Source organism: Jaculus jaculus, chromosome 11, assembly GCF_020740685.1.
Source record: "Jaculus jaculus isolate mJacJac1 chromosome 11, mJacJac1.mat.Y.cur, whole genome shotgun sequence".
Lineage (NCBI taxonomy): Eukaryota > Metazoa > Chordata > Mammalia > Rodentia > Dipodidae > Jaculus > Jaculus jaculus.
Window position 1 is genome coordinate 43687666 of NC_059112.1, and position 26081 is coordinate 43713746.

At 38.1% G+C, this 26081-nt stretch overlaps 1 protein-coding gene across 1 annotated transcript in view; it reads left to right on the top strand.

The window, feature by feature from the left end:
• The window catches only part of Kcnip4 (potassium voltage-gated channel interacting protein 4), a 1264979-nt gene that overhangs the window by 190301 nt on the left and 1048597 nt on the right, over positions 1-26081 (top strand). The window lies entirely within an intron of this gene.

The window sequence follows — 26081 nt, forward strand, 5'->3', positions numbered from 1 at the left end:
CTGAAAGTATTGATTATGCTTTAATTCTTATCAAAATGAGGGAGAATTTTTATGCTTCTGGACATTATCTAACTAAGTAGAAGCTATATAGTTGGCTTGAAAACTGACAAATTATATGGTTGGATGGGGATGGGCTAGCATTCTGAGAGTCCAGGACTCTGGGAGTTTAGCCAGAAATATTGTTGCTGGGGAGGCTTGCTTGGTCACAGCCGGCTGCTTCTAATGCTTCTCTATGGTCAGTTTGCCAGCTCACCCTATTCTTTCCCAATTCAATAAGCCCATGTCAAAAGATCTCCATATAACTACTAACCTTTCAATAGGCAATCAGTTTAGGACAGTTTAATTTATAGCTAGAGACAGCCCCAACATACTTAAACTCCTAGAATCCAGTCTTAAGTTGAGTTTCCCACTTTCATGGGTTCCTGCCTATGTTAATAGGTGCTCTCTTGCTGATCTGATTGTCTTGCCTTACTGTATCTATGAATCATATTTAATAAAGCCTATTTTATCTACTTATACTCTCCTACCAGCTGCTTTATTGCCTTGGCTTTGCTTGGAGATGGCAGTTCTTAGTTATTCATAAAGTAGGAATCCAGTTTAGCAGAGCAGAGCTGCTCCCTCCTGCTTCATTTTTAGTGGCTAGAGAAGATCTGTGTTCCTCCTGGCTTCAAATGGATACTTCCACAGTTATAGATTAGCTCTAAAAACTGCTGTTTGTCATATTATTTGTTATACTATACAGTCTTTTCTGTCATGCAACCCAAAAGAATACAGATTTTAGGATTTTGATACAAGAAAAACAAACAAAAGTAAGTAATATATATATTTGCTTAGAGAAATCCTATGTGGCTATCATAAGTTAGGAAAATGAGACTTGTTTACTGCCATGAAAATTAGTCTCAGATATACAGCTATTTTATCTGATAAAGCCAAAGAAACCACACCATGTTTGATTATGCTTGCCTTTAAATAGTGATGCATAATCATCAAACTGCATTTGTACCATTTGTGTGAAATATTATAAATTAAAACTTCAGAATTTTATCACATTTCCAACCCTAGTTTGTATATTTAAAATAAAATACTCATTAATAGTTACATGAAAGGCACAAATTATACAATAGATAGATTTGGATAGCACTACTCAAGATGTGAAGAACTAAAGGTTGAGAAATACAGGTAAAATAATACTCTGTGTCCACATCAGTACAATAGCTGAGTTGCAGAGGGATTATTTTCTTGCTTATAAATTGTTGGTTGGCTATTGCCAGAGTTCATAATGTGAGCCTTAACCATTTGTAACCTGTTTGTATAGAAATATGATCAGAGACGTCAGGCATTTAGTGCCATTTAATGGTTCATTTTGTCATAGGAATTGTTCTCCATCCCATCCTACTCTAGATAGACTATAGCTTATCCATTAAATCCTGTGACATGCAGTACAAAAATTTCCCACTTTAAAATTTATAGACTTCTCAGTGGAAACCCTGAAAGCTAGAAGGGCCTGGAATGATACTCTCCAAACTCTAAGAAACTATGGCTTATAACCCAAACTACTCTACCCAGCAAAAGTCTCCCTTATAATAGATGGTGAAAGGAAAACTTTCCATGATAAAACTCAGCTTTACAATTATATGAACACAAAACCAAACCTACAGAAAGTACTCCAGGAAATTCTCCACAGAGAAGAAACAAATAACCAAACACAAATGCCTACAAGAAGAAGATCACAGCAATCAAACCCAAAGTAGATACAAAAAAAAAAAAAAAAAATTCCATGGAAACGCCAACACACCTCTACCACCACAAAATGACAGGGATCAAATCAAATCTCACAGTCATCACCCTAAACATTAATAGCCTTAATTCACCCATCAAGAGACACAGGCTAACAGGGTGGATCAAAAAATTAGACCCCTCAATCTGCTGCCTTCAAGAACCCCACCTTACCACTAAAGACAGAAACCTCCTCAGGGTGAAAGGGTGGAAAACAATATTCCAAGCAAATGGGAATAAGAAACAAGCAGGTGTAGCTATATTAATATCAGATAAAGTTGACTTCAAACCAAAAACAATCAAAAAAGACAAAGAAGGCTACTTCCTACTTGTAAAGGGAACAATCCATCAAGAGGATATTACAATCATAAATCTGTATGCACCAAACACAGGGGCACCGCAGTTCATAAAACAAAACCTACTTGACAATAAAACAGAAATAACCACCAACACCATCATAGCTGGGGACTTTAACACACCATTATCAGTAATAGACAGATCATCCAAACAGAAGCTCAACAGGGAAGTAAGAGAGCTCAACAAAACCATAGAGCACTTAGACCTAACAGACATCTACAGAACTTTCCACCCCAAATCCACAGACTACACATTCTTCTCAGCAGCCCATGGAACATTCTCTAAAATAGACCATATACTGGGTCACAAAGATAGCCTCCACATATTTAGGAAAATCGACATAATTCCCTGCATGATATCAGATCATAATGCTATATTCCTAGAAATCAACAACAAAAAATCCAACAAGAGCCCCAACGGCAACTGGAAACTGAATAGCACACTCTTAAACAATAAATGGATAGTGGATGAAATAAAAAATGAAATTGCAAAATTCCTGGAATTGAATGACAATGAGAACACATCATACCAAAACTTGTGGGACACAATGAAGGCAGTCCTCAGGGGAAAATTCATAGCACTCAATGCCTTCATAAAAAAGACAGAAAAATCCCAAATCAATAGCTTAGCCATCCACCTAAAGGCATTGGAAAAACAAGAAAAATCCAACCCAAAGAGCTCCAGAAGGAAGGAAATAATTAAAATCAGAGCAGAAATTAATGAATTGGAAACCAAGGAAACAATTAAGGCAATTGACAAAACAAAGAGCTGGTTCTTTGAAAAAATAAACAAGATTGACAAACCTCTGGCCAATTTGATCAAGCAAAAAAAGGAGACTCCAAATTAACAAAATTCAAAATGAAAAAGGAGAGATTACAACAGACATCAGTGAAATCGGCAGAATCATCAGGACTTATTTCAAAAACCTCTACTCCACAAAACTGGAAAATGTGGAGGAGATGGATAAATTCCTGGATGCATATCATCTACCAAAGCTAAACTCAGAGCAGATCAACCACCTCAATGAACCCATCACGCTCATGGAGATTGAAAAAGTAATAAAAAACCTCCCAAAAAAGAAGAGTCCAGGACCAGATGGATTCCCAGCCGAATTTTATCAAACCTTCATGGAAGAACTCAAACCAATCTTCCTAAAACTGTGCCACACAATTGAAGAACAGGGAAAACTACCCAACTCCTTCTATGAAGCTAGTATCACCCTAATCCCAAAACCAGGCAGAGACGCCACAAGAAAAGAAAACTATCGGCCTATTTCCTTAATGAACATAGACGCAAAGATCCTCAACAAAATTCTCGCAAACCGAATCCAACAACACATCAAAAGAATTATCCACCTTGACCAAGTGGGATTTATCCCAGGAACACAAGGGTGGTTCAACATACGAAAATCTGTCAATGTAATACACCACATAAACAAGCTTAAACATAAAAATCACATGATCATTTCGATAGATGCAGAAAAGGCCTTTGACAAGATACAACATCACTTCATGATCAAAACATTGGAGAGAATCGGCATGGCTGGTTCACATCTTAATATAATAAAGGCAATATACAAAGCTCCAAAGGCCCAAATAATTCTTAATGGAGAGAGACTGGAGGAATTCCCATTGAGATCAGGAACAAGACAGGGATGTCCTCTCTCACCTCTGCTTTTCAATATAGTTCTGGAAGTCCTAGCCCAAGCAATAAGGCAGGAGAAGGAAATAAAAGGGATACAATTTGGAAAGGAAGAAGTTAAGTTAGCTCTATTCGCTGATGACATGATTGTATATGTAACAGACCCGAGAGACTCCATCCCAAAACTCCTGAAGGTGATTAACTCCTATAGCAAAGTAGCAGGATACAAAATCAATGCACAAAAATCGGAAGCATTTCTGTATGCAAATAACAAAGACACAGAAAAAGAAATAAAGGACATAGTCCCATTTTCAATAGCAAAAAATAAAATAAAATACCTTGGAATAACGTTAACCAAGGAAGTAAAAGATCTATACAATGAAAATATAAAAATTCCTTGAAATGATACACTTTGAAATGTGAGGGTCCCCTAACTGACTGCATGGAATTTTATTACGGAATTTTATTACTTTATTATGGAAATTTATTATTGATTACTGATGGTTGGTATGGCAGTTTGAACAAATCCCCCCCCCCCCCAACTGATTCAGGAATTTTATTCAAACTTAAAAACTTGGTGTCACTGAGTGTATCATAGGCTCAAGTCCTAAGGTGTGGGGGTAGATTTGAAATTCCAGCCTAAAAATATACAAGGTACTGGGGTTCCTAAAGGGTGCTTGTTTGCTTTTTGGTGGTGCCTTTTTCTCTTTCTGCTTGGACCTGTAAAGTGGGACAGCTTCTTCTGCAATTATGGGATATCCCCTGGATCTTTAAGCTTCAATAAATAACCCTTCCTCCGCAACTTCCTGATTTTGGAAGTTCATCCCAGCAACCTGAGGCTGTCTACTACAGAATTGGTACCAGAAGTGGGGTGAGATGAATCTAATCATGTTGATTTTGGTGTTTTGGAGTTTGTGTGCTAGAGGGATGGAAAGTTTGGGGCTTGCATCTGAAGATGCCTTCTGGAGCAGTAAGCCATGTTTTATGTACTGTTCTGATGAAAGTTTGAAAATGCTACATACAGAGAGAATTGAACTTGGAGACTTGCAAACTTTCTAAGGGGAAGGAAAGATTATCTTGTTAGAATTATGCTATTGGCATAAGGGCTGGCTGAATTTTGCTGCACAGGCCCAGAGAGTTTAATTAAGATTTACTTTGTAATGGACAGATGCTTGACTAAAGATATGGGTCTGAGAGATTTAAGATTTTAAGTTGGAAAAACTCAATCAAGTTTAAAAATTACTGGCACAGAGGCTAGTTTTAGGTCACTAAAGCTGCTATTGTCAAACACATTAACAATTTTAAGGAAGATGGTCCAACTGATTCACATTAAAACAATGGAAGGGATGCCCCCCCAAAAAAAACTATGATAGAAATAAAACTCCCTTTTAAAAGAGTTGACTGAAGAAGGAATGTTTTCTTCAAGGTTATAATTTATTTCACACTAAATTAAAATATGGCAGTGTCTTACACATCTGGTCTTGACTTCAAAACAACCAAAAAATACATGAAGGAGTGAAGCGCACATGCTCCCAGTAGCCACTGTTGAAACATGGTGTGAGGCAGGGCATGATGAACCTAATAGGCTGACAAAGCCATTGAAACATGGACTATGATTTAGATGGAGAACTGAAGATGTTTTGGATATGCCAGGACTGTGCAATGGCTACCGTGGAGGCTGTTGGCTTGGGATAGAAGTTTTTCCTGGCTATTCATCCCAGCTGGAGGGGCAGAATTAGAAAATCCAGAGGCTGTCACTGGTTAAATGGGGCTTAAACTACAAAAGTTTCATGATTGTTTGATAATTGTTGAGTTTACATTGTTCCAGTATCTCCTTGCTATGCCTTACAGCAGTTGAAAATGTTTTTATCTGTTCAAAGTATACAGCTCATTTGATTTTACAGGACTTACAACTAAGAGACAATCTTAAATCTCTGATGAGACTTAAGACTTTGGAACTATCTTAAGTTGATAAGGACTGTGGTGACATATAAAATTAGATTGAATAAAATTTACAATGGGAGATGGTTATAAATCTATTGTGGGCCAGGGCCAGGATGTGGTAGTTGAAATAAATGCCCATGTCAATTCAGAATTTTTATTCAAGTTTATAACCTGGTATCACTAGATGGTTCCTGGGGTCCAGCCCTAAGGTGTTTGGGGTTGGTTTGGAATTCTAGTCTAAAAATATACAAAATCCTTAAGCTCTATCTTTCATTCCTAAAGTTTGCTTGCTTGCTCTTTTATGGTAGCTTTTTCTCTCTGTGCTTGGACCTCTGAAAATGGGCAAGCTTCTTCTGCCATCATGGAACTTCTCCTGGATTTGTAAGGTTCAATAAATATCCCTTTCTCCACGACTCTTCTTGATTTGCAAGTTCTTCCCAGAAACCTGAGGCTGTTTACTATAGCTGGTATTGACTTGGATGAAGTATTATCCAAGTATCTGAGAAGATAAATTCATGGAAAGTTAGAGATTATACATATTTGTCAACTTTAATTTGAATCACTCATTTTGTATAAGTAGGGGACTCAGGTTTGGGATAATTAGACTATTTTGTGGTTACAGTACTGTCAGAGCATCTTTTTTGACAAACAATCTTGTTTCCTAGAATTTTTACTTTGCCATATTATAAATGTAGACCTCCACATACTTACTTGGCAAGTGTCAAAAGCAGTTCTGATATGAAGTGATTGACAATTGTCTACCTAGTATCCATCCTTATTTTATAAACATCATGGTGATGAAACCACGCATATTTGTGAATTAATGTTTTTCTGAGATTTATGTGGTACAAAATTACAAAATGTACAAAACATTATGTTGAAAATTAAACAGAGTTTACAAGCACAGGGGAGGAGCTGCAACAGAATAGACCCCATACCATAAATTCCTCCAGGCATAGAAAAGGCAGGTAGAGTAATGTGACAGTAGTTTAGAGATCAATTTTCCTTCTCAGTCCAGGTAACTTAATTATCTTCCAAAGTAAAGACACTTAGATAAATTTGGCTTCATAGAAAAGGAACTGGAAAATAATGACTCACTCAAAGGACAAGGAAGTAATGAACCCAGTGCCAAAAAAGTATGAAGGAAAAGATTGATGTACTAGATTAAATCAAAATGGAAAATATCTCTTCTGTTAATAAGCCCCATATGCAAAACAAAATAATTTATGGAAGATGAGAAAGAATATTTGAAGCATACGTGAAGACTACTAGCCTCACGTTTTAAACAAAATCTTAACAATTTTTAAATATTTGTATTTATTCATTTTAGAGAAAGAGAGGAATGGGTATGTCAGGGTCTCTTGCCACTACAAATGAACTCCAAGCACATATGGTTCTTTGTGAATCTGGATTTATAGGAATACTTGGACTCAAACCCAGAAGGCTTTAAAATAAAATAACACACCTATAACTGCTAAGATATCTTCCCAGCCTGAAAAAAGTTTATATATTTGCAAAATGTATTTTGATCGTCGTCTCCTTGTGCCGCACTGTCTTGCCACCACTTCCCCATACCTGTCCTGCTCTACCCTGTGCTCCCTAGCCAATGCCTCAACTATTTTGATGTTTTGGTTTTGTTGTATTAAAAAAAAAAAAAAACTATTCATTTACTTGATGGAGAGGCCAATAGAGAAAGAGAGTGAGAGAATGGGCACGCCACCAGGACATCTAGTCACTACAAATTCTAGACACCTGCTTTTTTTTGTGCATCTGGCTTTACATGAGTACTGAGAATTGAACCCAAGCCAGAAAGCTTTGGAAGAAAGCACCTTTAACTACCAACCCATCTCCACAGCCTGAAAATGTTTAGATATGTACAAAATGTGTTTTGATCATAGTCTCCTCCTGCCACTCTCTCTTGCCACCAGTTCCACATACCCATCCTGTTCTACCCTTCTTCTCTCTAACATCCACTATTTTGATGCATTGTTTTTTGTTTTTTTTCACTGTGGTATTTCGTTAAAGTAGGAAAGCTAGTTAAAGACACAAGACATTCCAGAAGGCTGTCAGAGAAGTGGCAGGTAGACCTATGCAAAGATACATTCACAGCAAATAAAACAATTATGAATCATAGAGATATTCTAATTCCATCTATGATACTATTGGAGTAGCTTTTGAAAGTATAGAATGGAAAGTGTAGATAAATGCAGTGAGAGCAACCATTTTAGAAGGGTTACTCATTGGAATAGGTTTGTGGTATTATACTTAGAGATTATATATATAATATTTCCTGTGTGATTAAGGAGGTTTATTTCATATAATATTTCATGTGTCAAAATCATTTGAGTCCAAGGGTTTTAAAGTACTATATTACTATGTGAAAAAGAAAGAGAAAATTGAAGAAAAACAAATTTTATAAAATGTATTGAAATATCACATAACTAAGTGTAATATTGCCTCAAGAACAAAATTAAGTAACACATTTTGATGTTGTGTCTTAGGTGAAAAACACCAGATAACAAGATAGCATAGTTTTGAAAAGTATATATCCGAGGTTCTGTCCAGGGGTTGGAAATATATCATGAGGAAAAATATTTTAGACTTTTTAAATATGTAGTAAGATCTCCTAAATCCTCTAAAAATTAAAAAAAAATGTGTAATAAATCAGGTAGATTTGTGTACAGGTTTCTTTTATTAAAAGCAATGTTGGTACTTGCCAGCAGATGGCAGCAGCGAACAGTGTGTCTAAAGCTGAAAGCCAAGGAAGTGTTTCTCCTGCTCCTGAATATGAGGAATGCGCTGTGACCAGGTCACTAGGGCATCGCAGTTTCATGATGTATGTACTTAAATCCCAGTCCACATGGTGAAGGTCCTCAGCAGTCAAACACTTCCATTTCCAGACTTGTTTAGGCCAAAAGTAGAATACTTTTGCACTCTCGTGTGGTTATTTCATTACCACTTATCATTATGGAAATATTTGTATATTAAAATACATACCAAATCCAGAGCATTAGATCTCCAATGCCATTTAAAATGTCACATTTCCAGTATATTTATTTTAAGTATTCTTTTAAATCACAAATCATAAATTCAGAAGCTCAAAAGAATATTTTCAAAGCCCTAGGACTTAAGATACATACTCAATTAGTGTAGCCTATAACTGTTTTAAATTTTTATGATGATTTTGTCAATGATTACTTGTTTATTAACAAGAATCTATACCCTCGTGTTTCATTTCTTCTTTAAGGGAAGAAAGGTACAACAAAAGTAAAGGCTTAGAAGTGTCATTCTCTACAAAGATCACATCTATATTTTTTTGTTTTATACTTTAACAGATTATAATCTTCTATTGCTGTTCCGTTTTCCATGGGGCCCTCCTCTGTTGGTTATGGGAGTTACTGTGTGGTCATGAAGGTCTTAGTCTGTTCTAATGGGATAGTGGGGGAACTGTGCCTCAGGGTTTTCCCACCCACTCTGTGGTTCTTATAATCTTTATTTTTAAATAGTTATTTATTTATTTGAGAGCAATAGAGAGAGAAAGAGGCAGATGGGTAGAGAAAGAATGGGCGCGCCAGGGCCTCCAGCCACTGCAGATGAACTTCAGATGCATGTGCCACCTTGTGCCATCTGGCTTACGTGGGTCCTGGGGAATCAAACATTGAACCAGGGCCCTTAGGCTTCACAGGCAAGCACTTAACCACTAAGCCATCTCTCCAACCCCTCTTACAATCTTTCTGGCCCCTCTTCCAGAACATTTCCTGAGTCATGGCAGGCCTGTTGGCAGAATAACTTCTTAAATAAAGAAATGATGTTGATTCTTACTTTTCAGGATTTTATTTATTTTTTTATTAAGAGAGATTTTTATCATTTATTCCATTTTTAGTTTCTCTGGATTGAACTGAGATTTCTGTAAACAGTAATATAGTAAGTCTTCTGGCAAATCGGGTTTCTTTGTGACTTGCCAGTGGTTGATACTTCCCTGCATCATATTATATTTCAAGTCATTTTTAAATGAAATGTGCTTCTTTGATTTCCACTGCATACATATTCTCTATGAGAGAGGAAAATTATTACTCTGTTTGTCCAGCATTTCAGGATGCATAACAGATTTTATAAATCTGCATCCATTATGGATTTATAAGGTTTGTGTGTGTGCGTTTGGGTGGGTGCACATATGTGTGGATGCCAGAAGTTGGTGTTAGATTTTGTCCTCTATTGTTTTACACCTTATTTTTTCATTTTGTTTTTGTTTTTTGTTTTTTTGTTTTTCGAGGTAGGGTGTCACCCTGGCTCAGGCTGACCTGGAATTCACTATGTAGTCTCAGGGTGGCCTTGAACTCTCAGCGATCCTCCTACCTCTGCCTCCCGAGTGCTGGAATTAAAGGCATGAGCCACCGAGCCCGGCCACCGTATTTTTTCAGGACAAAGTCCCTCGCTGAACCTGGAGCTCACCAATGCAGCTAGACGAGTCAGCCGGCAAGCCTAGGGGTTCTTGTTCGTCCTGTCTTTTTTGTGCCGTCACTGGGCTCAGATTTGACATGGGTGCTGAGGAATCGAACCCAGTTCCTCATGTTTGCGCTATGAGCACTTTCCCTGCAGAATCATCTCTCTAGCCTGACTTAAACAAATACATTTTGAAAAAAAAAAAATTAGGTTATCACAGCAGGAGGGGTGAAACTCAAGAGCACAGACCTGCCAGGTATTTCCTGATTGGAAAAGGCCTCTTTCATTCCATGTAGTTCCCTGCTTTCTTCCTGGAACTGCTGCTCCACACTCAGACTGCAGAGAGCTCATTGCCATGTCATGGAAGGGTTCTGTAAAAATTGGGTCAGCTCTGTCCCACCCTGCTCCAAATCGTCCTGGGGATTTCCATCATGATCAGGTAAAGCTCCACAGCTCTTATCTGCGCGTGCAGCCCTGTGTCAGCTGGCTTTCTCCTCCAATATCAGCTCAGCCTCCTGCTCTTGCTCCAGTCACACTGGCCTTCTCACACTTGCATAAGGCAATTTCGCTGCTAGAGCTTTGCCCCCTAAAACCTTCTCCTTCATCCCCTTCCTCACATCTTCTCAGGTGTCACTCAGCAGAGAGCCATTCCTTGATTCCCATTCCTGTGATAGGTATTCATTTAGCCTGTTGCTTTGCTCACTGGTACCTGGCCAACATACACTGTTTCCTTGTGCACTTTCTGTCTCTCACTAGACCCTGTCTGTAAGAGGGCAGTGCTTTGATTGTGATTACTGCCATTTCTTAGCATCTGAAATAGAACTCTGTGTGTAACAGACAGGTGATACCTTTTTATTTGCGGAAGTAAGTGAAGCAATAATTAAATTCCACACTTTCTGAGTCCCTGTCCACATGTTAATGTAACGAGGGGTTGAGATAAGACCTTTATTTAGAGATCTCTGACTTTGGTGCAAGTACATTCAGTGGTGACTCCTGCCAGATCTTTGCATAGAACATATAGGAAGCCATACTCTCCACTCTTCATTCATAAATAAGTTGTCTACTATGATGAGCTTTGGGAAGATGAGAAATTATGCCTATTAGATTTTATGCTCACCAGTTGGACAAACTTGCTGTAGACCATAAGAGACAGCAACAGGAGGCAGTCTGGTGATCTGCACTTTTATACTGTGCATGGTTAGGAGAGCACCTTAGATGCCAGGGATTCCAAAGTCCTTGGCTCTGTCTCTTACACTTGAAGCTAGGTTGGACAAGTTATTTGAACCCTGTGCCTCAGTTTACCATGCACCAGTGCTATAATGAAGGATGTCATGGTGGTTCTTACGGAGATATTAAATGACGGTTACATGTCAAAGCCCTTGCTTTGGGTCTCTTGGAATGAGCCTTGCAGAACATAATGAGTACATTGTATCAGTTTTTAAAGTTAGCTTTCGGATTACTATTTGTCTATTTGCAGGCAGTCACTTGAGATTTCCTGACCACAAAGTCCTCCCCGTGTTCCTGCATAATCTAAGAGGGGTGACCACCAGAGCTGGGCTCAAGCAGAGAGAAAATTGCAGTCCAAACTTATTCCTACCATGACTTATTGTCACCACACGATGGCGCAGTTGCAGACATTTTATTTCTAGTTCAACTGTTCACTTTGTTTCTTCCTAAACAGATTCCAATGGTTATAGATGGGGCCTGTGTAATCTGATTTTGGATTCTGGATGCTACTCTCAGGCATTTCCCTGTGCTGACGACATCTCCAATCTTTTCTTTTGAAGCCTATACCAAAGTCTTTGGGTTCTGAGGCATTCCCAGGGCTGGAGCACCCTCTGAGCTGTATTAACACCCTTCTCCTGACATGAGGAAGTCTCTGAACTTGGCTCACATTCACACCCCAGGTGTCTAATGGGGACAGTTTCCTCTCTGTTAAACAGTCCCAGGCTTAGGATTGGCCACTTTTTCCATAGGGTCCAAGTCTGTAAAAAGAGCGTGGAATAGTCTTTGGTAAGTAACACAGGCACAGACTCTCACTCATTCCCACAGTCATTTACTATGGCGTCCTCCCAGGGCATTTGGTATCCACTTCCATAATTAATAAGGCCATTCAAGTAACACCGTAGGACAAAAGATTCTGTTCGATATTCATGAGTGGAGCAACAGTGCTATGAAATGACCCTCTAGGGCAAACTTCTTCCCTGGCTTCCAGCATCGCCTCTCAGTGCCCGTGCTGTGCACTTCTGTGTCAGAAAAGGTGGCGCACTTCCCAGTGGTAAAGAGCTCAAGGTTCAGCAGGCAAAAACAAGAGAAGAGCTGCCTATTTAGCCTTCCTCACCAATGAGTACTCCGGAAATACACAAGGTTGAAGAAGCTCCCAGACTTCCACATGGCCTTCCAGGCTGTGGAGTAGAAGCCATACTTAGCATTAAGATCAAAGATATTAGTTGGGAATGGTTTATGCATATGGAATTCTGACCCTGGCTGCACATCATCCTCACCTATGAATGCCAATACAGCATACATTATTTCATTTTCATATAAATAGTTCAATGAAAACAAAAGCCTTATGTCATGTTATGGCCAAAGGCTCTGACTTCTTCCAAGTCCTTTGTATGGCAAACAAGCTCTATAAACATTCTCATTGGATTTTTGTTTTTTTTCTCTCAAAAGTTTTCGTATCCACTTAAACTTTAGCATCTTTTTGTTGTTGTTGTTGTTTCTTCTGAAATTTAAAGCTTACCTTCCTGGCTAGAGTCACAATTATGTTCCTACAAACACTAGTCTGCATTTTCTCTGTGCTTCTCACAAATGTCTGAGACCATTTGTTTGCTATCTCAAGCCATTACAGAAAATGCTTACTTATCCTACATATATGATTACTATTTCTGAAGGTCTGTGGAACCTCTATAATAAATTGAATACCCTCCTTCTGCCTTCCTTCTATTTCCCTGCCTTTACCTAAAAATAATTCTGTTCATTACTAAAATGCATAATCACATTTTGACCAAATGATCTAATTGCATAAATTTTCTTCTGATCTGGAGTTCCTGGCACTGGAGCCATTTCCTAGCAAGCCTATTAGACTTCATGGCTGCATCCAAATTTTGTGTGTTGGCTCAGAGCTCTAGCTTGAGAGGGTTTCACAACTTGAGATAAATCATCATTTGTTTCTCTTTCCATTTCTTACTGTAAAGATAGTGGTACTCTCCAAAACTGCCATGAAAATGTTAGCATATACTTGTGGAAGAAGCACTGTATGTGTGTGATATAATCATCAGGAGAACTTTACATGGTCAGTTTTCATGATTTCTTTTGGTTGAGAAAACTTAGATCCAGAGAACACCAGAACCATCTTGTCCAAGACTATGCCACTCTGAGCAGACCAGTACCATCCTGTGTCTACCATTGGTGATGAATGCTTGACTCCAAACACCAGAATGTGGTCCATTTACTCTGTCATCTTGACTTGAGGGTTGTTCACACTGTTTTTTTTTTTTTTCAGTAGCTAATTAATGTTCAGTTGCTGGAATTAAAATTTTTAAATGAGTTCTTTTAAAAAGTAATATTTATTTATTTATGAGAGAGAGAGAGAGAGAGAGAGAAAGAATGAATAAATATAGGTGTACCAGGGCCTCTAGCCACTGCAAACAACCTCCAGAGGTATGTCCACCATGTGCATCTGGCTGACATGGGTTCTTGGGAATTGAACCTCGGTCCCTGGGGCTTTAGAAGTAAGGTCCTTAACTGCTAAACCATGTCTCCAGCCCCTAAATCGTTCTTTTTATTTATTAAAAAAGTTAAAAGAACACAGTTATAAAAACTTCACTGAGGAGTGAGCAACACTACCAGCAGTGAATTTGGTCTCTGCATCTAATGATAATCACTGATGCCTTGTGTGTAATAAGCACCGGATGGCACACAATTGTGCTAGAGGAATGCACAGACATCCGTGGCATTGTTTATACCACACAGTCAAAAGCATGGTTAAATGCTAACAGAAATAGACAGATAATTTGGGCAATGTTCCTTTCATTTCATTTGTATGACCTCGAAAATAATACGGGGATTGTTATCTAGTGACCTGCGCTGCTCATTAGTGATACATCCCGAGTATAGAGACAAGGAAATTAGATTGACTGTGCATCTGCCCATTTATTCTAGACGAGATTATTGAACATGCACAGTGTCCTAACACTGCCTGTGTGAAGCAAGATCTACACCCAGTTGTCACAGATGGTGCTCTGTGACAGTGGGATCGCTTCTTAGCCATCCACATGGGTCCTTTCCTTCTTATTCATCTTTTTTCAGCTTCCATCCAAACCACCTGTATTTTCTCCCTGCCTACCTCACTCTTGCACACACATGCACTGTCAGCATTGGTTTAAAGAAGGGAGAATCATGGTTGGCAGGTTTTGGGGCTCTGGTGGGAAAAATATCTTACTCCAATGGGCTGACAACTCTGATTCCATGTCTGAGTCTTGGGCACCAATCCAGCATTGTTTAGGAAGGCTGGCTTTAACATTTCAGAACAAAGTGAAAGGGTGAAGGTGTCCTTGCAGGTTTGTTTTATGTTGGTAAAGAAAGAGCAGAGCATAGTGTCTTATAGGTTGAAGCTATCTGAATTGGCTGAGTTAATTTGTCTTGTAGGCACTACAAAGTGTGGAAAACAAGATACTCACTGGAAGATTCATTGTCAAATTGTAGTCAAAAGCCACACATGGCTACTGAGTGCTGGAAATTTAGCTGATATACATGAGATATGTTATAAATATAAAACACATACCAAACTTACAAACAGATTTTATAACATAAATAAAATACCCAAGCAAAATCCCCTTACAGAAACAATTGTTTTTCTTTTTCTTTTGTTTTATTGTTTCCAGATCCATGATAGCAGGGGAAAGCATGGCATGATCAGAGGCTGGGCATCACTTCTGCCACAGCAAGTAGAAAAAAAAAAAAAAAAAACAAAAAACAGATGATGATCTGAATTGTGGCCTGGGCCAGGCAGGGGAGCTGGCTGTAGCATCCCAAAGCCTGCCCCTAAACAACTCGCCTCCTCCAGAAAAGCTTCAGATCCCAAATTACCATCAGCCGGGGACCAAACATTCCAAACATATGAATTTATGGGGGATATCTGATACAAGCCACAAAATCTTAGTAATATTTTTTTTTCATGTTGATTGTCAATTGAAATAATATTTTCCATATATTGGTAGAAATAAAATGTGTTGATATATTTAGGGTCAAGTTTTATTTCTTTTTAAATATCTGCATATCCAGTTTTCTCTGCATCATTTGTTGAGGAGAATTTTTTTTTTTCCAACCTGGCACTCTCATCAGGAATTGTTTGGCTGTGCATGTGTGGATTTATTTCTGAAATGTCTATTCTGTTCCTCAGGACTCCTTGCTGGCTTGTAGACCACTGGCATGCTGCCCTTGTTAGCCCTATCCCGTGTCTTGAGATGCCTCCTGCTTGGTTGATTTTGCTCCAGATTGCATTGGCTGGCTGAGTCTTTTGTGGTCCTATGTGAATTTTAGGACTATTTTCTCCTCTTCTCTAACATGTATCCTTGGTATTTTGATGGAAATATATTGAACCTATAAGCTGCTTTGCATACAACAAATATGTTTTGTAATGTCAGTTATCCTATTCTATGATCATGGAAGTTCTTTCCATTTGTATATACGTGTGGTTGAGCGTGTGTGTATGGCTGTGTGTGTGTGTGTGTGTGTGTGTGTGTGTGTGTGCCTTCTTCACTTACTTTCACCAACATTTTGTAGATATTATTATAGAGATTTTTCACATTATTGAACATATTTAATCTTTTTGTTTGTTTGCTTGTTTTTTTGAGGTAGGGTCTCACTCTAGCCCAGGCTGACCTGGAATTCACTATGTCATTTCAGGGCAGCCTTGAACTCATGGTAATCTTCCTACCTCTGCCTCCTGAGTGCTGGGTTTAAAGGCATGAGCTAACATGCCTGGCTTTAGTCTTTTCTTAATTAATTAATTTTTTATTAAGTAAAACTTTGTATGGATATGTCAAGTGTTGGTACCATCATTTCCCTCCTCCCTGCCCCCACTCCACTGAGGGCCCTCCTCAGAGGGATTGCTGGTATTCATCATGCAGTTGTGGGTTATGAATTATGAGAGCAGCAGTCATTGAGGGATGGGCAATGTCTCTGCCTATTCCCTCCCACCCTATCGCTCGTACATTCTTTCCACCCTCTCTTCTGCAAACTTCCCTGAGTCTTGGGTTTGTTTTAAGACTACTTTAGTGTTGAGCTCTCAGCAACTTCTGGATTTCTGCTTTGGTATGTTTTGAATAGCCTCAGTGTCTGTCTCCATCATCATTGGCATAGGTTGCCAGGCTTGCTGAGGAAGCAGCACTCTAGCTCACCTCACCTATTCCTCTGTGGTTTTGTCTGGGCCCTGGATGCTGTGCTAGGGGTGTTCATCCCCTACCAGGGAGTCAGCTATCTATTCTTGTCCTGTTGGTAGATTTTGATTGTCCTCTGTTCTTGCTGTTTTCTGCAAATGAAAACAGATTCTCCAACAGAAAGTGGGATTAGGATAAGTTAAAGAGGATAAGCATTTTTTTTTAGTTTAGAAAGATTTTGGTGGGTATAGCCTCACTTTTGACAAGAGACTAGTAGGAATTTCTCATTGGAGTCCATAATGTTGGTCTCCATAGAGTTCTGACTTCGTTCCCAGTTCCAGCTAGAGGTTTGTTTCCACTGAGTGGATCTCTTAGCTAATGACAGAGCCATTGGTTACCCACCTAGGCTGTGTGCCACTATTGCACAAGTATATACATCTTGTCAGGCTGGTTGTTTTCATATAGCAGTGTAGCCAGCTGGCTTATGACATTGTTGGCCATTTTCCCCCAGCAGCTCATGTAATGCTTTTCAGCACTATATGGGCTAACCATTTGGGAACTGGCTTCCTAACAGATTCAGCCAGATTTTTGATGCTCTTCATTGTTAACATGTCAGTAGTAGAGTCTTACATTTTACCTCAGGTGAGTAATAAAATACTTTGTCAGAAGCCTGTCTGTTTTGGGTATCTTATAAGTCTTTCTGAACAATAGCACAGTGTGGATTGTAACCAATTTCTGGTACTGGGAGTTATGAGCCAGAACCAAATATTTTAGAGTTAGGTTTCATCCCACTCTCTCCAGGGCCCTTCAGCAGACAATCCCTCCATGCACCTATTGAGGATTGTATCTTCTACTCTGCCATCCAGGACAAAGGTTTCAAGGGTTCCAATTCTTCTTGGATTTGATTTTGTGTATATCTCCCACCACCCTCTAATTCCCTTCCCAACAAACCCTTATAGCTCTTTTATCTATTCCTTGAGTTGCTTGTCAGGTATCCCTGAATCTCAAGCTTTTCCAGTTTAGGAACCATGTGAGTGAGGACCTGCAGCCTTCGTCTTTCTGTGCTTGTGTGAGCTCACTTAGTATATGTTCCAAACCTGTCCATTTTCCTATAAATTTAATTATACCATTTTCCTTACTGCTGAGTAGAATTCCATTGCATACATGTACCACATCTTCTTTATCCATTTGTCAAATGATAGCAGCTGGGTGATTCTAGTTCTTAGCCATTGCTAACTGAGCAGCTATAAGTATGGCTGACCAAATATCTCTGCAGTGAAGAGTGGAACCTGTAGGGTAGATGCCAACAGAGGAATGGCTCAGTCAGTAAAGCTATTTTCAACTTTTTCAGGTATGTCCATATTGATTTTTATACTGGTTGTACAAGTTTGCATTCCTATCCGAATATATTTATTCTTAAGTATTGTATTTCTTTGTAGCTGTTGTGAATGAGATTTCTTAAATGTCTTTTGTTGATGCAAAGAAATTTTTAGAGTTTATCATTTCGATGTTCATGGGATCATTTGTAGGCCATGATTTTGGGATAATTGTATAATAATTTGTAATAATATATCATAAGAATGAATGCCTTCAGGGAAAACAAAGATTTTTCTATTCTTTCCCCTGTTAGCCATTAGTTCATTTCTAATTTACAAAGTAAGGAAGGAAAAATAATGAGTTTACCTTTATCCAGTACAATCTCTCACTCTTCTCACTGAAATAAATTTGGAAAAAAAACTACATGTATGAGAAAAATTTAAGTTTATCTTATCCAATTAAATGTTTCACTCAATTATAACTTTATTTTATGCTACTTTTAAAATTTTTTTGGCTATTTTGATTTTTTGTTTTAATAATTGATTGTTTAATTTTAATTTTTTGAGGCAAGCCCAATAGGCTGGACTTTTTAATATGTCTATCTGTTCTCACGCTTGTGTGTGGGAGAGATAATTGGCATGCCAGGGCCTCTAGCCACTGCAATTCAACTGCAGACACATGCACCACCTTGTGCACATGTGAGACCTGTGCACTGGTATCACTTGCACATATGGCCTACATCCGTCCTTAGGCTTCACAGGCAAGTGCCTTAACCACTACGCCATCTCGCCAGCACTAATTTTAATTATTTTTATTTAAATATAATAATTTTGTGTTTCTTTAATTATAAGTGTGTGATAGGGAGATCAGTATAATTGTTTTATATTTTTCCTTATTTTCTGATATTAGCATCATAGGTTGAATAAAATTTTGAAGAATTACAGATACTGCATTTTCTCCACATTTTAGATATTCACTTAAGAGAGAGAGAGAGCGAGAGAGAGAGAATATCAGTCTCTTTTAATTAGCATGGTCCAATTTATTATTTATATTGTTGAAAAGGATATAGGGCCTTCATCACAAATTACACTTCAAAGAGGAACCTATTTTCTTATCCTATCTATATTGCCAATTAGTACAAATTGGAAGTAAGCCTAATGTTAAGGTAGTGCTGTTTTCACCCCTTACTTCCAGGTGGGGACATCAGACACAGACCAGTAACCCAGCTTACACAGTTTGCACAGCAGTCACCAGGGCTCATCTGCAGGACAGCCTCTGCTGCTGAGGGTGGCAGTAGTTGCCCTTTGCTTTGGAGGTTCTTTCTAAGCCAAACCCACTACCTTCCAGAGCATGATGGGTGAGATGACTGAGGTTCAGGGTGTCAAAGTCATAAGTCCATCGCACCCTTAAGTCTCATTGCTGTGATCTCCAATGCCAAGGTTTCAGACACATTCAGCACTCATGCATTTTTGGATGTGCCTTTTGCTAAAGTAAACTGATAAAAGTACATCCATTAATACTGGAATCCCATTTGGTAGTGTGGTTCTACTGAAATGACAGATTGCAGATGGTCTGAAAGCACATTTTGCTCAAATATGTTGAAAGTCCAAACTGAAATACTGCATGTTGTCATTTAATTTGAAGTTTGAACGTTACAGAGAGGCATGTTTCAACAACCTCTCAAATATACTGTCACACTCAGACACATCTACAGTCATTTACTGGTCACATTACTGTGTTCTAGTGTTTTCAGAGCATATTTTGCTAACCACGTCGACCTATTTATTTCTAATAGGAAGCTTCATGAAAATAGAGAGGCTGTCAGACTTTATTTATCATTGGTTATACCCAGTACCTGGGACATCAAGTGCACCCTAAAATTTTTATTGAATGAAATTTTCTTACTCCTTTAAAAAATATCAATAGCAACAAAATTTTATTGGCAATTTTCTAGAGTTTTGTGTTACATACACACTTTACGAATTTATTGTTTTATCTTAAGAATAAGGATTTATTTCTATTATTCATATGCATTTTGCGAAAGAATAGCATACAGAAGTCAAGTTTTAGGCATAAGAACACATGCCTGCTTGTTAAGAGTATTAAGCCAATCTATTCTTTTTTATCTGTTGAGATTAAACTGTTTTTTAAATTGTGAATTATATGGTTTATTTCAGGGATAGTTAGGCTCCAGGGGCAGGGTGAGCAAGATGTCCAAGTTAAAGGAGTTTCTCTTCCTTCCCAGCCTGATTGGGACGGGGGAGAAACTCTTAGGTATCAGAAGTCCTTCACAGTTTTGCATATTCATTGCTGGTTTTTCAAGTAGTTTTTTTTTATTAAGAACATATTTTTTACAGATACATCATGTGTTGGCACCACCTTTTCCCTCTGCCTTGCTCCCATTCCACAGGGAGCCCTTCTCAGTTGGGTTGCTGGTATTTCTCATGGGATTGTGGGTTATGTGTTGTGGGAGCAGCAGTCAGTTGTTGGTGAAAGGCAATGCCTCTCTGCATGATGTCCCAACCTGTGGCTCTTACAATCTTTTTACCCTCTCTTCCACAAAATTGTTGGTGGGAACCCAAGTAGTCTTTTATTGAGACCAAATTGATAACTCTGGAGACAGTGTTCAACTAATATTGATTGAATATAGCTGTTGGTTGTATGACAAACCTTACTAGTCCTGTGTTATATGGGAGGGACTAATAAGTACAGATAAATTTTAATTATGTTACTGGCAGTTCATGAATCTGGAATGCAAACCCAGGATTGTTGGTTCCAAGTCTGCTCATTCTGTAATAAAACATATTAAGTCTTCTCTTCTAAAGAGATATGGCAGCACCAGCTATGCATTTACTTAACCACCACTTTCAGACTATGAAGTAAATGTCCACTGTTGTGAAAAAATTGATTCATAAGAGGGAGAGATGGGTTTCTATCAATGGTCCCTTGGCGCCATTACCTTGAGTATGTAGTGAGTCAGAATACCATGTGGGAATATATGGTCGTCAAATCCTATTCATTTTGTGGTGGCTGAGATATGAAAGAGGACATACTTGGGGTCCCAATATTCACCACAGGGAAACCCTTACCCCGGTGACTTAAATTCCTTACAATAGATTTTACATCTTCATCATTCCATGACCTTCCTCTCAGAATGGTGACTATGCCTTCAGTTTATGGGCCACTGAAGGACATTTAAGATGTAAACTATAAACCAACTGTATATAGAAAAGAAGAATTATGGTACAGCCAAAACTGTGGTTCTTTAGCATTCTCTTGGGGCTTATAATATTCACAGACCAAGTTTGATAAATAGACATGTGGTTGTTTTTTTTAGTGGCAAAGATGTAACATGCATAACAGGTGTCCTTACTAATTTCTTTTAAATGTACTTTCTCTTAGAATGTATTTTATGTTTGCTTTTCAGTATCCCTAACTGCCAGTTGAAAAATTTCTGGGGCTTTTTTTGGATCTTATTCTCAGATAAAAATTCAAGGAAAATGCACAGCTATCAAAGGATATTCTCATACCCCTCTTAATGTGGTCAGATACTAAGCTAAAGAACACACATTTGGGGGCTGGAGAGATGGCTTAGCAGTTAAGCACTTGTCTGTGAAGCCTAAGGACCCCGGTTTGAGGCTCGATTCCCCAGGACCCACATTAGCCAGATGCACAAGGGGGGGTGCGCACGCGTCTGGAGTTTGTTTGCAGTGGCTGGAAGCCCTGACGCGCCCATTCTCTCTCTCTCTATCTGCCTCTTTCTGTCTCTGTCACTCTCAAATAAATAAATAAAAATGAACAAAAAAAACTTTAAAAAAAAAAAGAACACGCATTTGGGCTTTCTCCCTATGAGAGAAAAGCTTCAGGAAATAGCAAATGAATTTTAAATGTTACCTATTTGAAAATACTACAGAAAAAACAAACAAACAGATGAAAGAGAAAGCATAAAACAATCTAAAATTCCAATTTGACCAAATACCTCAAAATGGAATGCATCCGTGTTCTTTAAGGAAGAACTTGAGACAAAAATCTGTGTTTTTATTTATAAGATATAATTTTACATTTTAATGTAAACTAGACATTTTAGTTAAAATATGTTACATTTTCTAGGCTACCTCAAAAGTAGTAGAGTCATTTACAGCTTCTTTTTCCATGAAAAAATGCAATTTGTTATTTCAATTCAACCATATAATCATGAAAAGTCATTAGTAGTTATCAGAAACTGTAGACACTGTATGAAACTAAATTTCTCTGACCACATCATAGCTAGAACATAATGATATTTTTTTCTGAGAACCATGTTGATAAATTTCATTGCAACGCTTTTGTAAATATACACTAGATATTACCAACATTTTTATTAGAAATCTTTGATCAACTCCATTTTTTTTCAAGCAATTATTTGACCAATATGTGGCTTCATTGAGCAATGCTTGTAGTGTTCATCTGGACAAAGCTACACCTTTTTTTCTAGCCTGATCTGTTGCCCAGTCTGATCAGCAGCAAATCCACAGACTATGAAGCTTCCCTGAGATTAGGGACTATAACACTTGATTGACACCAGTTACCTTTCTCTGAGATGACAATAGCTCTTAAGAAAAGCTTTCTACTTACTTGAAACAGCATCAATCTGCTCTTCTATTATTTGATTTTTTTATATTTTATTTTTATTTACTGTTCTGAAAGAATTGACTTAATATTGGACTTCACTGCTTATGAGTTGCTAATATTGGACAATTTCTTATACTTGGTGAGGGTCAGTTTTTCTCTCCCATAAAAGTAAAATAGTGCACATACTGCCTGTGAATTATTCAACCAACATGTATCTGCTCATGACTATAATGTGAGATACTCAGTAGTGAATTAGCTGGCTTGTGAGATGGGTTTATAGCTGAATGATAGGATTTTTGCATACCATATGCAAGTCCCTGGGATCAATTTCCTAACAGAAAAACAATTGCCTATTTCCAAATATTTTATATTCTAGCAAAGAAGGACACACAGTAAACTAACAATACATGTTCTGTAGGAAATAATCAAGGCTAAAACTATAGAGGGGTGGTGAGGTACAGATGGCAGGCCTGGGATAGACTCATTTTATAAAGTGATTAGTAGTATCTTTTATGTGATGGCACTGAATGAGACTTGAAGAAATGTGGCTTAGATAAACAGAAAGCCACACAACTGGATGGTGGGTGTTTACATCTTGTATGGGGAGATGGAAGCTCTTCCCTGAGGTATCGTTTGATGCCACTAGAATAGAACTTCCCTACAGAAGGAGACATTTCAGTCTCCTTCATTGTGCATCACTAGTACTTGCAAAGCTGGGTAGATTCACAGCACAGCTGAGCTGCAGCTCTTGTAGTCCTTGGCTGAGGCAGGGTGCAGTGTGACATGATTCAGTAAAGTCTGCAAGTGAATCTGAAAGCTCTGTCCTGATGTTTTTGTGTGCTCCACATCACCTCAGAACATTGGAAGCCCAGACCCAGAGGCAATGGGGTGCCAGCTTGATTTTGTACTTCTGTAAAAGTCACAATGTCTCTATAGCAGGTTTTCTTGAAAGAAGCTACAAATAGCAGCAGAAGTTTGGCTCTAAGACTTGATGATGTGACAAGGGGCCCCCATAAATATAGTATGGGATACATGAATGTACAATTGGGGATTTAGAAGATTTCTGAGCATCTTGTTACAATTCTAATTTCCTTTCTGATTTGCTGTTATCTTACTGGAAATAAACTATCCATATTCCTTGGAGCAGAGTTATCTTTCCACTTACTTGTTCATTCACTGTTATTTACTGGTTTTATATTTATTTACTTGCAAGACCTGCCATTTTGTGTGTTCTCGGTTCCCATTTCCTAATCCTGCTTTAGACAGGAGATCTGAAACCTAACACTGTTTAAATGTGGCATTGGCCACAAGGCCTCAACTGTTCTATTTGGTGACATGAAGTTGAGGTGATTGCCTCTAAACCAGCATGAAGTGAGCACTTAATGGATCCTGCAACTGACAAGGCTGAATGATTTATAAGGCATCCTCTTAAGTGAATTTGCTCTGATTTACTTAGTGGACTTTTTTTTTTTTTTTTTTTTTTTCTAGAATCTCTGGTAGTGTGAAAATCCTTTGTAGGCTATATGTTAACAGCCTTACCAAACTTTACTATGCCTGGCCTAATTGTAGATATTAGATACACTGGATATTTAACCACATTCTATTTTGCTAAATTGCAAGCATCAATGAAAAACTGATAAACAGCAATGAGTTTCTAAATGTTTCCAGAATGGGGAAAAAAAGAAAAAAGCTTGGATTTTTTTAAAGCAAACTTCTAATTGCAACAGCACATTTTATGGTCAATAAGGCATTTAATATGCTATGCAGCAGCAGTATGTCAACTGAGAGTCAAATAAAAAATAAGTGCATGCAATAGCTCAATAAAAACATTCTTTGCTCAGCAAGAGATAAAGAATCTCAACTCTTTCTAGCCTGGCACATTTGATGAATTGCTCAGACAAAGAGAAAGTGGATTCAGTCTAATTTAAACAAAACAACCTAAACAAATCCCTGGCAATGAGCGTTGAAGGAAAGTGGCCATATCATTCTAATTGGATTGTAATTATGAAGTCTCTTTAAAATGTATAGTCTCCTATCTATTCTGAACCCAGAGATTTTTGTTTCTTCCCAGCAAAGAATAGCACTTATTTCTTTACTCCTTTCACCCTCTACTATTTTCCATGCATCTGGCCCTCCCACTAGTTTTTGTGAAGCAGGTGCATATGCTACATTCAATTCTTGGGCTCCTTGATATCTATTCCTTTACAAAGTTGAAAAAAATGTGGAAAACTATAAATAAATCTTTGTTCAATCTCAGTGGAGCCAGCATTTAGCAGCCATAAGAAGCTAGCAGAAGTCATGCATTTATAATCACATGTGTCTTGAAGGGCAAATGGGGTTAATGTTACCTTCAGAACAGCAGCTGTTTTTAATTAGTATTTTGTTACCTTTTAACTTGAACTTCTCTTTCTTGTAGTTCAGTTGCTTCTGTGCACACTATGGGTTATTGCATCAATGTTATGTTAATACTCATCCTCTTTAAGCCTCCTTATCCTCATGGCTCCATTTGCTTTTTCTATCCATATGTGCAACCCAAGTTGTGGTTTCATATGAATTTAAATAGATCTTAGCAGTTTAGTTACAATTTTAAAACTTGGACCCATTACCTGGCATGCACAAGTATCTTTTTTGGTGATTAAAGTAAAACAGTACAGATTTTTTTCCCTAAATCTTTCTTTTATGGATTTCTCAAATACAAACAAGAGAAAGGGAATAGTATAGTTAAACTCATGCACACTTTACATAGATTCAACAATTTGTCAATATTACTTATTAATGTATTAGATTGCCAATCTAAAATGTAATATTAAAGTATATATTTTTTTTTAAATTTATTTATTTATTTACTTGAGAGCGACAGACACAGAGAGAAAGACAGATAGAGGGAGAGAGAGAGAATGGGCGCGCCAGGGCTTCCAGCCTCTGCAAACGAACTCCAGATGCGTGCGCCCCCTTGTGCATCTGGCTAACGTGGGACCTGGGGAACCGAGCCTCGAACCGGGGTCCTTAGGCTTCACAGGCAAGCGCTTAACCGCTAAGCCATCTCTCCAGCCCTGTAATATTAAAGTATATTTAAAAACAAATAAAAGGCAAGATGTTTATGTCTTACAGATTCTTAATGTGTGAATTTCCCCTTGGTCACAACATGTTCTCAAATAAATTCCATACCATTATAGCACCTCACACTGTTATTAGTACTTCCTTATACAATTCAATACTAAATCCATATGTCTATATTCATATTTTCCCAAGAGTTTTTTTATTGAAATGTGTTTTATCAAGACCAAATGAAGTCTTTATATGGAATTTGGGTGTTCATATTTCTGAACCTCATTCAATGTGTAGCACTTATTTCCCCTACTTTGTCTTTAAGCCATTGGTCTATTAAGAAATAGGAGATTTACTCTGTATTATTTTAACACTCTTGGTGTGTGTATGGGTCTCTCTCTCTCTCTCTCTCTCTCTCTCTCTCTCTCTCTGTGTGTGTGTGTGTGTATGTGTATGTGTGTGTGTGTGTGTACATTTATGTATTTGAAGGTGCACATACGCACCTGAGTGTGTGTGTATAAAGGCCATAGGATAACCCGAGGTGCTGTCCATCTGTTT